The 15,910-nt window shown below is 35.6% G+C and overlaps 1 protein-coding gene across 1 annotated transcript in view; it reads left to right on the forward strand.

Moving 5' to 3' along the window:
* Positions 1 to 15,910, forward strand: part of LOC136864518 (lachesin-like) — an 853,163-nt gene that overhangs the window by 685,389 nt on the left and 151,864 nt on the right. The window lies entirely within an intron of this gene.

Raw genomic sequence — 15,910 nt, forward strand, 5'->3', positions numbered from 1 at the left:
AGTAAAGCACTTGCAAACAAAAAGATCAATATCATAGTGAACAGTTATTTTGATTAGCGTTTTCTACTGCAGACTAAGATTGACAAGGTTGTAATGAGCTTTATTTACACTTTATATTGTCAGATTTTTTGGAATAGCGTATTAACAATTGTATTCTTTTATTACAAAGCAAATGGGAAAAATTAGAAAAAAATGAAGACATACGATACTATTAAATCATTTTTCAGATAATTGATAATTTGAAACAATACCTTACCCTAATATAAAAAGTTTTATCAAGTTGTATCAATCATATCTTACGGATTCTAGGCACAGGTTTATCAAATTTGTAATACCGCAACACGATTTGTGTGAAAAATATGTAGCCTTTTTCAGAACAGCTGTTTAGTTCTAAACAACTCTCCGATTAATTGAAAATAAAGGCAAAAAGAAGAAGCCTAAATATTCTAAACTTCATGTCCATGCGTACTCTGAATCAACCACCCTATACCCTGTTTGGTTCTCGATTAGACCCTATGGTAAATAAAAGTTATTTTATAACAGTTCAATTTCTACTCACATGTGAAAAGAAATAGCAGATCCCTTCCGATAGCAACCTGTACAAATGAAGGCTGAACACGAATTCACCCTCGTGAATATCTTTCCATTCCACAGGTAAGGCCTAACTTTAGGCCTAATATTGCAGAAACTACTGTAATATATCAGATCACACATTCCTTGAAAATATTTGACAATATATTATCACTCCATCTCATATGATACTAAAACAGATTCACTAACCGGCATGATTCAAATCGAAAACATGCAAGGGTCTGTAAACATTACCACGCTGTGCTAGCCATGCATTCGAAGCTGAAGCGCCCGCAACATGGCGATGCGCCAAAGTGTTCAATATTCCGCATAGCATCAGCGCGCTCTATGAGTCTAGATAAGTAATATTAAAGTCTTTGCGAAAAATTGATAGTGTCGCAGGCTGCAATGATAATTAGCTCATTTTTGTGGCGTTCCCACCTTCGCAAAAATTGTGTCAATTTTGTCCATGATTTTTAATTTAATTTAATTTTTAATTTAATTTATTCATGAAGAAAATTGACACCATATGTCTCGGTCATGGCCGTCCATGAACGGTTGCCTATTTCAGACTAGCATATGTACCCGTTCTTTGCATGAGAATTGGTAATAGATTGGTAATCGATTTCACGATTCCTTCGTGAATTTATCGGAAGTTACATGCCTGTATTCAAACGTTTAATACAGCGCGATAAACAGATATTCTTCTGCGAAAGCACGCCCCAGAAACGTGAAGTACGATTAAGCTGAACAATGTGGAGACAGAATGGGATAGATCACAGGATTTTTGAACGATACAGTTCCTGGTCCGAGGTTGTGCGTAATTCTCCCTGTTTCTCGGTAACATATTGTTATTCATAAACCAGAAGTCGCACTGTGGCTGAAGAATCATGAAACCAATTGTTGACGATAACCTTTCTTATTATCTGTTCTATCGAAAAGAGTAAAATGGCTCTTTAGTTAAGCCATTTAACTCAACTTGAAATTAATGACAGCCTGTAAAACAATACATTAATGATAACTCACTTGTTATTCTCCTGTGGAAAAGGTGCACAGGAGAAAAACATGTTTAGGAATTGATTTCCATTAAGCTGGTATTTTCCATTAAGGTTGGTCATGTATATTTTTTTCCTGTTTGCTTTACGTCGCACCGACACAGATAGGTCTTATGGCGACGAAAGTATAGGAAAGGCCTAGGAGTGGGGAAGGAAGCGGCCGTGGCCTTAATTAAGGTACGACCCCTGATGTGAAAATGGGAAACCACGGAAAACCACTTTCAGGGCTGCCGATAGTGAGGTTCGAACCCACTATCACCCGGATGCAAGCTCACAGCCTCGTGCCCCTGACCACACAACCAACTCGCCCGGTCATGTATACTTTCGTAGGAGGGTAAAATAACCGTTTCTACTTCCTGTAAACCCTCAGACCAATCCGGGATTAAGAAATACTATTGAACCTAAAAAACCTACCCAAGGACGGATATAAAATTTGGTAGAAATATACACAGCAGTTTCCCAGTTACAAGAAATCAACAAACGGACAAACAGACAAATCGACGAAAAAGCTAAAAAATAAATCCGCTCGAACTTAGACAGAAGAACGGTCCGCTAATGATATCTCCCTTATTAATCCTCGTATCTACATGATGCACATGAGAAAAATGGTGTGTAAATTGATTTCGATTAAGGCAGGTAGATTTCCGTTAATTTTAGTTGTGGGAGTAAAAAATCACGGTTTCGTATAAACCCCCAGTCAGTTCAGGGATTTAGAAACACTATTAGCCCTAAAACCTACCCAAGGACAGATGGATTCTAAATGTGAAGTAGTTTTCAAGTTATAAGAACTCAGACAAAGAGACAAACAAGAAGACAAACAGACACCAAAGCTAAACAAATCATGCAGATTGTCATTGTTACATCTTAAAAGGATAATTAAATGAAAATCTCGCCAAAATATTCAATGTACAGACACACGGTTGTTACGATTTTATTTATATGGGAGACTAGCTGTAGTACCCGGCGTTGCCCGGATAGTTTTCGAATGTTTACCTTTAAGATTTGTATTACCAGTTAGTTATGTGTGAGGTAAATTCTTAGAGAATTCTTTTTTGACATGTTGATGAAAGTTATTTAGATGTGTTTGATTTCAGTTTATAGATGATTCAATTATCGAGTAAAACTTTGTCCTTATGGTAGCTCGTATTGACTGGGGAGTATTTTACTCTATCAAAAATGTAATAAGTGATAGGCCTAACTATATGTATTTATCCGTCGCACTATAGATATACACGATTTCAACTGTCAGCCTTGCGACTCCAAAATCAGTAGATTCAACACTAATCTCGGTTATTTTAGGCTACTTACTTTTAATCCCAGCTCAACACCCAGTCTGAATGGAGGCTGAACGTAGACTTAAACGGTATTCAGAACGTCACATTTCATCTTAGCAAAACATAAACACTGAATTCGATATGAATATAGGTTACTTTCCATTATTTTTACATGTCAACCCTTCCCGTTCCCCACTCTTAGTGGTGGTTGGGATGTTTCATCTCCATAGTATTTTGTTTTTCGGATGGTAAGTCATATGAGTGTATAAAATTTCGTTGAGAGCTATTCTGGAAGATACCCACATATATACATAATCTCGGTCATCTTTACCCCTTCTCAAGCTCCATTCTGATTACGGCTGAAGTATGACTTAACCAGCATCCAGACTGTCACAGTTCAAACTCAACGACCTCGTGAAAATGGATTCGACATGAATATAAGTGGTTTTCGTTTATTTTAGTATTTTGCCCCTGCCCCCATCCCCTAGGAGTGCTAGGGGTGCTTTACCCCCAAAACGTTTTCTTCTCAGATAGTATGTCATATGTGTAGCAATACTCTATCAAATCAAATCAAATCAAATCAAATCAAATCAAATCAAATCAAATCAAATCAAATCAAATCAAATCAAATCAAATCAAATCAAATCAAATCAAATCAAATCAAATCAAATCAAATCAAATCAAATCAAATCAAATCAAATCAAATCAAATCAAATCAAATCAAATCAAATCAAATCAAATCAAATCAAATCAAATCAAATCAAATCAAATCAAATCAAATCAAATCAAATCAAATCAAATCAAATCAAATCAAATCAAATCAAATCAAATCAAATCAAATCAAATCAAATCAAATCAAATCAAATCAAATCAAATCAAATCAAATCAAATCAAATCAAATCAAATCAAATCAAATCAAATCAAATCAAATCAAATCAAATCAAATCAAATCAAATCAAATCAAATCAAATCAAATCAAATCAAATCAAATCAAATCAAATCAAATCAAATCAAATCAAATCAAATCAAATCAAATCAAATCAAATCAAATCAAATCAAATCAAATCAAATCAAATCAAATCAAATCAAATCAAATCAAATCAAATCAAATCAAATCAAATCAAATCAAATCAAATCAAATCAAATCAAATCAAATCAAATCAAATCAAATCAAATCAAATCAAATCAAATCAAATCAAATCAAATCAAATCAAATCAAATCAAATCAAATCAAATCAAATCAAATCAAATCAAATCAAATCAAATCAAATCAAATCAAATCAAATCAAATCAAATCAAATCAAATCAAATCAAATCAAATCAAATCAAATCAAAATCTCTTTATTTGCAAATGAGGTGTTTACCTCGGTGAGGTGTATTTTACACTAAAATACATTATTGTCAAGCACTAAATATTAAATTAACAAGAGAATAAAATTTTCCTATAATACAATATTATATAATTTACGCTAACAATTTCTTCTATTAAACACACAGCTCATCCTTAATAAATTTACATTGTTTACAAAATTCTACTTATAATATCTCCTGTACTACTTACAAATATAGTCATCTGATATACAGTATGTGGAATTACTTCAAATGATACTGTACAAGTGGTATAAGATTAAAATTTACATTGCATTTATTTACTTTTTCTTTTCTTTACCCATTCTGGAACCTAAGTAGCATAACGACCTGCTGTGTCTTAACCAGAGCCTCTTTTACCACCACTTTTCAGAGTTCCTGAAGGGCCTTCACAGCTACCGTAGCTGTCCCAGGGCCCTCCACTCTAAGTGGACTGTGCTGGAATAAACACACATACATGCGTAATTTCGGTCATTTTTGGATAATTTCTTCGTTATTCCTTTTCATCTCCATGCCTGTGAGGGCTGGAAATGGACTTCAGCGATATTCCACGTCTCATTATTCATCTCCGCAATCCCAAACACTACGGACTACACAGTAGTATTTGTCGTTTTCTATTTTTCTATATTTCATCACTCTTTTCCTATTTTCTATAATTCAACCCCAACCGTAGATATGCTAGCGGTATCTTACCCATAGTAATTTATTCCAGATAATAAGTCATATGTGTACCAAGATTTGTTGAGAGGTATGCTAAAACATGCACACATACGTAAACAAACTCTGTCACTTTGGACATTTTCTTTTCTTCCCCCTTTCTCAGCCCACTGCCCATCAGGACGTCATCTTAAACGGAATCCGGAGTGTCACAGTTCATCTCAGCGACCCCGAAAACTATGGATTCGACCCAAATATCGGTTGTTTTCGATTATTTTTACAATTTACCTCTATCCTTTGGGGCTAGGGGCTTCTTCCCCTGCAGTACATTTTCATGATAGAAAGTAAGTAAGTAAGTAAGTAAGTAAGTAAGTAAGTAAGTAAGTAAGTAAGTAAGTGAGTAAGTAAGTAAGTCATACTTGTATCAATTTTGGTTAAGAGTTATACTAGAACGTGCATACATACGTCAATTATCTCGGTCAATTTGGACATTTTCTTTTCCACCTTTTCTCACCTCCTATGCAAAAAGGAGGATGAACTTGGATTATTTTCGATTACTTCTATATATTACCCCCATCAGCACCTACCCCTAAGGGTGCTAAGGTTGTCATACCCCAACGGGATTTATCTCCTGATAGTAAGTCATAAGTTTGGATGAAATTGCTCCTGTAGTCCTGAAAACTATGGATTCGACACTTTTAATGGTCGTTTTTAGTTATTTCACCCCCACAGTATATTTTCTAGACAGTAAGTTATACCTGTATCAATTTAGGTTGATAGCTACCCTGGAACATACATATGGCCAATATCTCGGTCATTTTGAACAATTTCCTGTTTACGCTTTCACAACCCACATGCCGAAGTGGGATGAACTTTTACTTTTCAATATCCGGAGTGTCACTATTCCTCTCAGCGACTCCGAAAACCATGGATTAGACGCTATATTCGATTATTCTTATATCTCACCCCCTCACCCCCACCCCAAAGAGTGTTAGGGATATCTTACCCCACGCGTTTAGTCTCCTGATAGTAAGTCATAAGTGTGCCAAATTTGGTACAAATCTCTTCGGTAGTCCTGAAAACTGTGGATTCGATACTATTATTGGCCGTATTTATTTATATTTCACCCCCTCCCTAGGGGTTTTAGGAACGCCTTGCCCCACAGCATTTTTCACAGATAGTAAGTAATATTTGTACCAAATTTAGTTGGCAGCTATGCTAGAAAATACACACATACATCCATAATCTAGGTCGTTTTGGTCAAGTTATATTTTCACCCTTTGTTAACCCCTATGCCAAATGGGGCTGAACATTAAAAATTCCGGAGTGTACTGTTCATCTCATCGACCCTGAAAACTATGGATTCGACACTATTTCCGATTATTTTTATATCTCACTACCCCACGCCCCCACCCAAAAGGAGCTGAACTTGCATGTTAAAAAAAATCCGTAGTTTTCCTATTCGTTTCAGTGACCCCTAAGGTTGCGGAATAGACACTATTTTTTATTAATTTTATGTGTCACTCCCATTCGCCCCCCACGCTTAAGGGGCTGAACTTGGACTTCAAAAATATCCGAAGATTCACTATGAATTTCAGTGACCCCGAGAACTGTGGATTCGACACTAGTTTCGATTATTTTTATATCTCAGTCCCCCCTCGCCCCTACCAAAAAGCGGGGGTCCCAGCCTAGATCCTTTCCTTTTTTCGTCTATTTCTTCATCTGGTTTAGTAATCTGCTGAGCTGTTAGTTCAAAATTTTTGCGATTCACTGAAAGTATGCTCAGAAAGAAGTTTTACATACCTGAATAGGGCCACATATTGCCTGTACAAAGAATGGTGTGCTGTACGTTTTAATTCTCTGAGCTGCATCATTATTTACCCGTCGTCTCTTAACGGTATTGACAGAAACATGTCGCTGAATGAATTTCGTTTGATCTGGAGCAGTAGTCAGTTTCAAGTACTTCTCATGACAGGTGTGTATTTAATTCTGAGTCAGTGTACTGCTTTACAAAAGAAATTGCCTTTATTTTTGGCTTTCCAGTTTGTTTTCTTACAAATATTCATTTTGCGTTGAGCAGGGACCCACCCCCTCATTCTTCTAGAACGTCCTGGTGGTGTCTCACTGCAGAAGTTCCGGTTATCATCATCATCACTAAATTCACTCTGTCCACCTGATATCATTTTAACATACTCCTGAAACTTGATAGCATGTATAACATCAGTAAAATCCATTTGTTTTCGTAAAATGGAGACGAAATCATTAAAAATACGAACCACTAACAATGCTGCAACTGCACTATTACCGACAACAATGAACAAGACAAGTGTGCTGCCAAATGAATCTACATGATCTATAGTTTACCTCAACCAGAACTCTGTCTGATCCTGTACAACTATATATTTATTAAAAATACCTGAATAGTTAATACCCATGGAGAGCTGATATAGAATTTTCTGACATAAAACCCATGTCAATATTATGAATTCAAATGGGATAAAGTGCTTTTGTCACAAAACTGGTTATAGTTTTCTTTGGAACAATCGATTATGTGGATATAGTACATATTTGGAACAAAATTAAATTTTACGCTATTAATTTCAGTAGGATATGGACCTTTCTGGTCCAGACCATTATCAACATCTTAATCACTTAACTGCTTATTACATGAAGATAACACAACAAGAATAATGTTGGTAAGTGGATATAGTAGTCGACCTTTTGGAAACAAGCTTCTCAATTAGCGCTGACAGGATTCAGGTTGTTATCTACTGCAGTTCATATTGTGCCTCTTGGGAGCGTTCGAATTATTTGCCGTTGCCTTCGATGTGTTTTGGATGGCGGATCATATTTTAAAATGGGGCAGTCCGCAACTCTGCTTCTGGTTTCTTTCTGTTGAATGAGAAGGTTTGCACATGTTTGATTTCGCAAAAATAAAAAGAAGCGGTAGGGATTTATTGCTACGAAATGGCTATCGGTGAAGAGGTAGTTGTCTCACTTTCCTTGTAGTGTTTATACAGATATCCTAGAAAACAAGAGTGATTTTTCTTTTCTTTTCTTTTCATTTATTTTATATTTCAAATACTTACTGAACAAAGTCCCGTGTGAAGAGCGAGTAAAAACAAATATACTAACTCGCAGTTAACCCCTGGATGAAAGACGACTTACACACTGATTCTCTGAATGAAGAATTGCTACTAAAACACAATTTCATAGTTTCTATTCAAGGAAACGTTCGGACATGGCAGGCAACCCTTTAAACTTGATGTCCGGCCGTAATTCACAAGCTGTTAGAATTGTAAGAAGGCAGTCCTGCAAAATACGGTTTGTAAACAGAGTGTTGAAGAGAGGTCACTGAATGCACTGCCATTTTAACGGGACACCTTATTAACATAAAAAGTACGCCTAGTACTGGCTTCACTCACTGTCATACATGTATTCATTTTTAATTCTCCCTTTCAGTGTCACATCGATATCAAGCTAATATTAATCAAACATTTTAACAGCTGTAATTAATAAAATATTCCTGGCGTTTAAACAAGCTTTCAACTACAAAAGTGCTTTTTAAAACGTATCATAGGATAGGCAGAGTGTTTTCCATTACATCAATTATGTTTGATGTATGGATGACGGAAAAATATGTGTGTCCAATTTAGTGATTATTTACTTTCTTATTGATTTTCGTTAGTGACATCGCTTGATATTATGCGTACCCGTGATTAGTTGGAGTTGAGTCAGGTGACCAATTCCTGAAATAAACATTCATTTGGAATGAGTGTGACGTTATTTAGGATAATCGCTATCAGCGCTGCATTTCAAAATTCAGTTCTCTGAATTATACAGATTTACGTTTATACTGTAAAGAGTGGCTGGTTTCAAAGTTGATACTCGAATGGAAGCTGTAAGGCAGGGTTTCGCGAACCCTGAGGCTCCCTGAGCATATCGCAAGCATGCTCAAGGACCCTTTAGCCACGGAACAAAAAACAGACATTTTTAATTATGTCATGTTTGATTTTATTCGTGTAATTTAGGACTAATATTGACATTATTTGAAAGTTGAAATGTTCTTCACAGAAATTATAAAACCGTATGGCACTTGGCGAATAATCACAACAGTCTGGATCTGGAAATTTACTTGGACAAATTCACTTGTTACGTTTTGTTGAATCATTGGGACGGATTGTGCTGTAATTACTCGAACCAAAGGTCAGTCTCTACATTAGCTTTGTTTCTGAACTTCCTTTTTATTAGTTTGAGAACAGAAAAATTACACTCACACAGGTATTTTGTCATGAAAGGCATTAAACGCATTATTTCCTTTCTAGAAATTGTAGGGTACAGGGGCCATCGTTACTACAAAAGTCGATCAAACGTGGAGTTGTGATACATTCATGGAAGTTCTGGAGCTAAACATGCTACTCCATGTGATTCTCCACCCCTATCATACTTCAATTTATTCTTCATTTACTCTTTGCCGAGATTCTTCAGCTAGATGATCTTCCTCAAGGGAGGGTAGTTCATGTTCAGTTTCAAAGGAGTTCCTGATTCACGAGATTTTCTGAACGAGAGGCAGAAAATATGATCTGAGTGTGGATACTAGTAATTCCAAGTGTCTCACAATTACAAGACTTACACTGACTTGTAGTATTTCTTCTTCCTTTTTTCCGCTGCTAACCTATACTATATATTAGCCGAGTTAAGATTTACATGTACTGTTTGTAAGTTATACAACAGTGAAGACATAGTTACTAATGATCTATGAATTGTGTGTGTACAATAATATTTCCTTCTTTAAATACTTACAAATTACATTATTATTGCGGACCCCTTGGATTATTGTCGCAGCCGTCAAACCCCGCGGTGTAGGGGCAACCCCTCCGCCTGTCACCCGCCGGCCCCGGGTTCGATTCCAGGCCGGGCCAGGGGTTTTCAATTGTAAATTATTAATATCCCTGCCTGGGGACTGGGTGTTTGTGTCATCCTTAACGTTCCTTTCCTCTCATTCAACACTCTACACTTCCACAATTCCAATTACACGCAGGTTCGTATCATATGGTGCAAGTAGTGGCAAAAGATCTCTAGAGGTCTACGCCACGAACAAATATCATTTTTAAAAAATCGTCGCAGCCTCTCAGGAACCTCAGACCACAGAGTGGGAATGGCTGCTGCAATGTATTCTATAAAATGTAGGATGAATTTAAGCACTCGTGAAAGTGAGATATTTAACTACTTGAGCAGATAGTAAAATAAGTTACAGCCTGTCTATTAATTGAATTAACTAACTTTTTGGTATAATCGCAGACCCATCGCTGACGGATTTCATTGATGAAAGGTTATAATTACGTTAACTGAACATGTGGTAGTAGTGGTGGTGATAACTACTACATAACCTTGTAACTCCCATTAGGGAAGAAGTTATATGATCATTTGAAGAATGAAGGGATATAAAAATTAAAGCCTTAAAATTGAAGCACTCTCTATGCTTTGAAAATCTGATATCGTCAGGATCGGAAGAGGATAAGGCTTAACTAAGGAAAGTCAGGACAGACCATTAACTCCTCTGTATATTAAAAATACTACTTTGTAAACATATGCATGTAAACTAGAAGATTTAAGAAGTCACATATTAAAATCGTATAGAAAAAATAATAAAATTTAACACGTATCCTTGTATTCTCCGAGTCTTACAGTCTTCTCGCTAGCTAACATATCGTTACCTAATGCGTTCAAACACACAACGCTATCTATATGTCATTACGTGTGTTGTGATGTGATATTACTTCAATTGTACCGAAACCAGTGGTTAGACACCGTTTTATTCAGCACGCCATACGATAAAATCTTCATCTGAGATGTTAGTGTGTAACATCCTGTTTGCTGAATACGGCTCTTTCAGTGTATGTGTTCTATAAAAATGTTGAACTCTGATCATTTCATCTTTATATAAGTGTTGCACACCGTATGTCTTCTCAATCATATCATAAGACACTAACGCATCATACGGTACGTTTTTAACTTATTGCTATTACGAACTTACCGCCTGGATAATAGCGTACATTGGCTTACATGTCTTTTTCTTTAGATCGTCTGAACGTCTTGGACGTGGAATTATATTTTAACATGGCTACCTACAGTACAGACAACGGTTCGATTTCATCTAAAGGCGCACTTTCTACCAGACAACTCCTCCTTAAGGTCTGTTGCTCCCATGTCTGTGATAGTAGCTAGACTGATTTAATCCATCTTTCCACTACTTTTAGTAACAAAGTTGTCTAAGCTTTCATATTTTGTTTATTTCTTATATTTCCTGAACATCTAAGGGCAATTGGTTTTAGCCTACAGCTCAGTAGATCTTTATACGAGTTAACTCATTTCCAGTGTAGAGCAGTAGCGGCTAGTGACTGTGAAACTTGTTCGCATTATTTTACAAACTATGTTTTAGCAGTGAGAAAAGAAAAAGCTTCTTAAACAGAGCATACATGCACTGTTTTGTTTACTGTATATCGATAAACATAATTATCACAATATATAGTAACTGGTAAACATACATGATTTTCTATATGTAGAAAATGAATCTAGAAAGAGAATTACCACAAGTAATCAAAGTAGTTTAGCTAGCCGTTTCTAACTGTTATGTCGCATAGGATAAATACAAGATACTGTAGTCACACACTCTGTAAACTGTGAGCAATTTAATGTATTCCTACCTACCCGATTCGATGCTATTTCAGATAGGATCTCACAGATTTGAATAATAGTAGCATTTTGACTGCAATTTCTTTGGTATGGATAGTTTTAAGAAAGCATAGACTTGGTCATACTTATTACCACTATGAAACTATCCACACATTTTATACGTATTAGAAAAAAGTGTGATCGATTTGAAGGATTATTCTCCCATAAATCATATTTGTTTTCTTATTAGTGAAATTGAGAAAACTATTTACACTTGATTCTCTTTGAATATTCGATCCAATTTTGTGTAATTGTAGTGATATACTTATCAACCAACTAATTCAAGTTATCTCTCTGCATAGAGTAAATACAAGATACGATAGAAGCACACTGTCTACCTACGAGAACTTTAAAGCATTCTGAACTATTCAGTTCGTTGTTATTTCAGATAGTGATCGAATTATAAAGCTTTCCAGTCTTCCGAAAACATTAATCATAACACATATAGCATACCTGTAAAATAACACACACTATTAAACAAATAATGGCATCAAATTTAAAGAATGGCATGTTTCGTTATATAAGAGCATCCTCATATTCTTTCAAATAACCATGAACCATGCGCACATTGAATAATATTGTTTACTTTGCGTAAACTCGTCAGTAACAGTAAATCATTCAATTCACTAAACGAAACCAATGAAATAATTAACAAATTCAAAGGAAGCTAACCAAACCAATCTCAATGATCGCATACATTTAAACATTTCCCTACTCTTCGCCCTGCTTAATTAATTTTCGTACATTTCATACTTATTGCATTGACGCTTAATGTGGCCACTTTGACGTTTTACGTTCAACGACAGAATCTATTGTCCCAAATAATTTCGAAAATAATTTCTTAACCAACCGACCTTCTAAAGGAATCACTGGAGCAGATAATGACGTAATACACGTATATGGTAATGACGTCACAAACACACAATTATTAAACGCACCACATTCTTCACACTAGACAATGAAATTCACAATTGAACCAGAATCTAACAGGAATACCAACTTCTCAGATATCGCAATCAATTGACGACGAATCCAATCACCAGTACACACACAAATTAGCAGGAGTGAATGCAATGATACACAGAGCAATTTCCATAACAATAATCAAAACAGATTTCAATGAAACAAACGCGGAAATAAAACCACCCAGCCGACACAGTAGACAACCACTCATGAAAGAGGAAAACATATTGTTCCTAACTACGTAAACAAGAACCTATTCAAAATAGCTAACATTTTCAAGAAAGAAGGTCGAAAATTAGCTTTTTTAGAAGAACAATACGCTGTAAAGGCACGGAATCAAATGCAATATAACTAAAAAGGATTTTTTCTCCAAGTCAGCGGTTTATAAATCCAAATGTCTAAAATGAGACTGCAAAGCCACATATATAGGCCAAAGGGACACCATGTACAAAAAACACAAAAATGCGATTAGATACAATCAGCCATCGGAGAGCACGTACACGAAAACTCACACTATTTCACAGGTATCAACACAGATCGTAGATCAAAATGAAAATCTTCTATCATTAAGGAACCTATTAAATTTACCTCTCAAAGGAAGCTAACCAAACCAATCTCAATGATCGCATACATTTAAACATTTCGCTACTCTTCGCCCTGCTTAATTAATTTTCTGTACATTTCATACTTATTGCATTGACGCTTAATGTGGCCACTTTGACGTAAGGGGACAGTATGGGGATACAAATTGATATATTGACAATTTTGGTGAAAAAATTCTTATGTTTGAAATAGAAAGGATTGAATTTCTTCTTTCTTGTCACAAAGTTATTCCGTTGAATTCAAACAATTTATCACTTTAGAAACGCTTTGCTGGCCAGTCTGCACAATGCATAAATGAGCGTCACTTGAAACATTGCTTTTGTTTGACCGCCAATTATAATTTTACATATTATTCCCATTTTCTCCCAAAATATTCTGCCAAATGTAACAACATTTGTGTGGTATATGTATTACAACTATATTAGAAAAATGGCGTATCGAATTTTTTATTTCAGAATTTATTCATGTAGTAGGGATCCTTAATTCCAAACATTTTAAATATACAAATTACACAAATTTTAGTACAATATATATTCTTATATAAATTATGTACAGCAAAATCAATAAAAGTGATTTATAAGGATTTAATTCCTACGTAATTCCAAAATTTCATTAACATCTGAGTTAAATTTCATGAAAAAATTGAGTTAAAAATATCAAAAATTATTTTTATAAACAATTATTTTTGGAAAACTATTAATTATGTATGAAACAGATTTTTGTTACATCCCTACTTTTGTTTAGGTGATATTCCCATGAAGTTTCGTGGAAATCCATGCATTAGGCAGAAATATATCTTTATCTCCAGGCTGTCCCCTTAAATAGCTGGAATGTGGGTCAGAATATTCCTGTGTAATAAATTCTCTGAATTTACGCAGCGTATTCGTCAATCGAGATGTTTTAATATTTTATTATTTGTCACTGACAATAATGTCACCGGGCGAGTTTGCCATCTGGTTTAGGGCGCACAGCTGTGAGCTTGCATCCGGGAGATAATGGGTTCAAACCCCACTGTCAGCAGCCCTGAGGCCACGTCCGCTTCCTTCCCATTCCTAGGCTTTTTCTGTCCCATCTTTGCCATAAGGCCTATCTGTGTCGGTGAGACGTAGGAAAACAATGCTTTAAAGTTACATTAACTAAGTCGACATTGAAAAGTGTCGCTTCCATATTAACAGAAAATTCTGTGATTTTACAGATTTAACAATCGCAGAGTCTTTGCGTACAGAACAGTGTATGTATGCTCTATTTTATACATAGAAGGTAGTCATACTTGTTGTTTTGCTATATAACAGCTTCTGCTTCTGATGACCTGGTAAATATCCACACTTGGTTTTTGATGCATGTAACAAGTGGTGTAGTAAATAATTCAAGGAACATAATTGATCCGAAATATTTTCTAAATTCATGTTATGACATGTTTTTAGGCTAAAGTAACGTCATGGTTAAGGTTTCATACAGCATTTAAAATAAACGGATGATGCTGAAGTTAACCGAATTTTCTATTTCATAAAAAAAATAGAAAAGCTTTTGAAATCTGGGATGTTTAAAGAAGGAACCAGCGGTTATTCATAAGTAAGTATTTTATATCTGCAACTTAATGTATGTCCGACCCGCTAAATTCCGTTTCACTGTTTCTCACACTTCCGATATCTATTTGAAATAAGAAGGTTTTCGTCAACATTCAGTATAACATTGGCTTTTGATTTCTGTTGTACATATCTGCTGCATCAAACCAGCGACTCGCAACCGCTTCAGAACTGTAGAATATGAAGGTACATTTAAGTAGTTATGTCACTCACTAAATTTCATAGACCTCATTTTCCCGGTTGATTTATCGAACTTTTTAAAATTTGAGAGAAATAACCCAGACCTTTCCTTTCAGGTGTTTGTTTTGAAACCGTAACCTAGGACCGTTTAATGCAGCTAACATCAGCCGCATCATATTCAACTCTTGTACACTTTTAATGAAGAAATCAATCTTTTAATGAAGAAATCAAAACTTTCTAGTTTATACGTTTACAGTTCTTGGCCTATGAACAAAAGAGGTACATATTCCGCATTTATTCACAGTACTTATCATCAGAGACTGAGTTAGATTGTCAGCTAATTGATTGTGCTAATCCCGCAGCAAAGCTCATTCTTCCTAAGGATGAAGAGGCATAGGTGAAATGTCGAAATTTCTATCGGCAGGATCCGATTTCGTTTGTCGCTTATGCAGATTTCAAATCTTTCATCCTACATATCGAACGATGTCAGCCAGATTCTTCATGGACTTATATTGACTACATTCGATAATATACATTGTTTTCCGATGCCTATCACGTATGTTCCTACGTTTCCTCAATTTCATTATTTAAGATGTTTCGTGGGCCAAACTGTGCTGCGTGACTGTTTAGCACACCAGGTTCATTAATTCGTAGTATCGCCAGTTCTTATTGAAATGATGTTAGACGATAAGTGGCTCATGACGAAGTAGATCAGTGTCACAACTGCTAAGAACCTGTCGCACTTAAAGAGGTCGAAGTTAGTGATCAGTGTTACTTTACAGGTCGTTACCGAGAACCTGCTCATCAGTCATGCAATAGTACATATCGTATTGCAGAATTCATTCCCTGTATTTTTCATAACTTCTCTGGATATGACTTTCACTTTATCATACGAGAGTTTGTTCATATAGAAAACAGA

Source organism: Anabrus simplex, chromosome 1 (genome assembly GCF_040414725.1).
Source record: "Anabrus simplex isolate iqAnaSimp1 chromosome 1, ASM4041472v1, whole genome shotgun sequence".
In the NCBI taxonomy this organism is placed as follows: domain Eukaryota; kingdom Metazoa; phylum Arthropoda; class Insecta; order Orthoptera; family Tettigoniidae; genus Anabrus; species Anabrus simplex.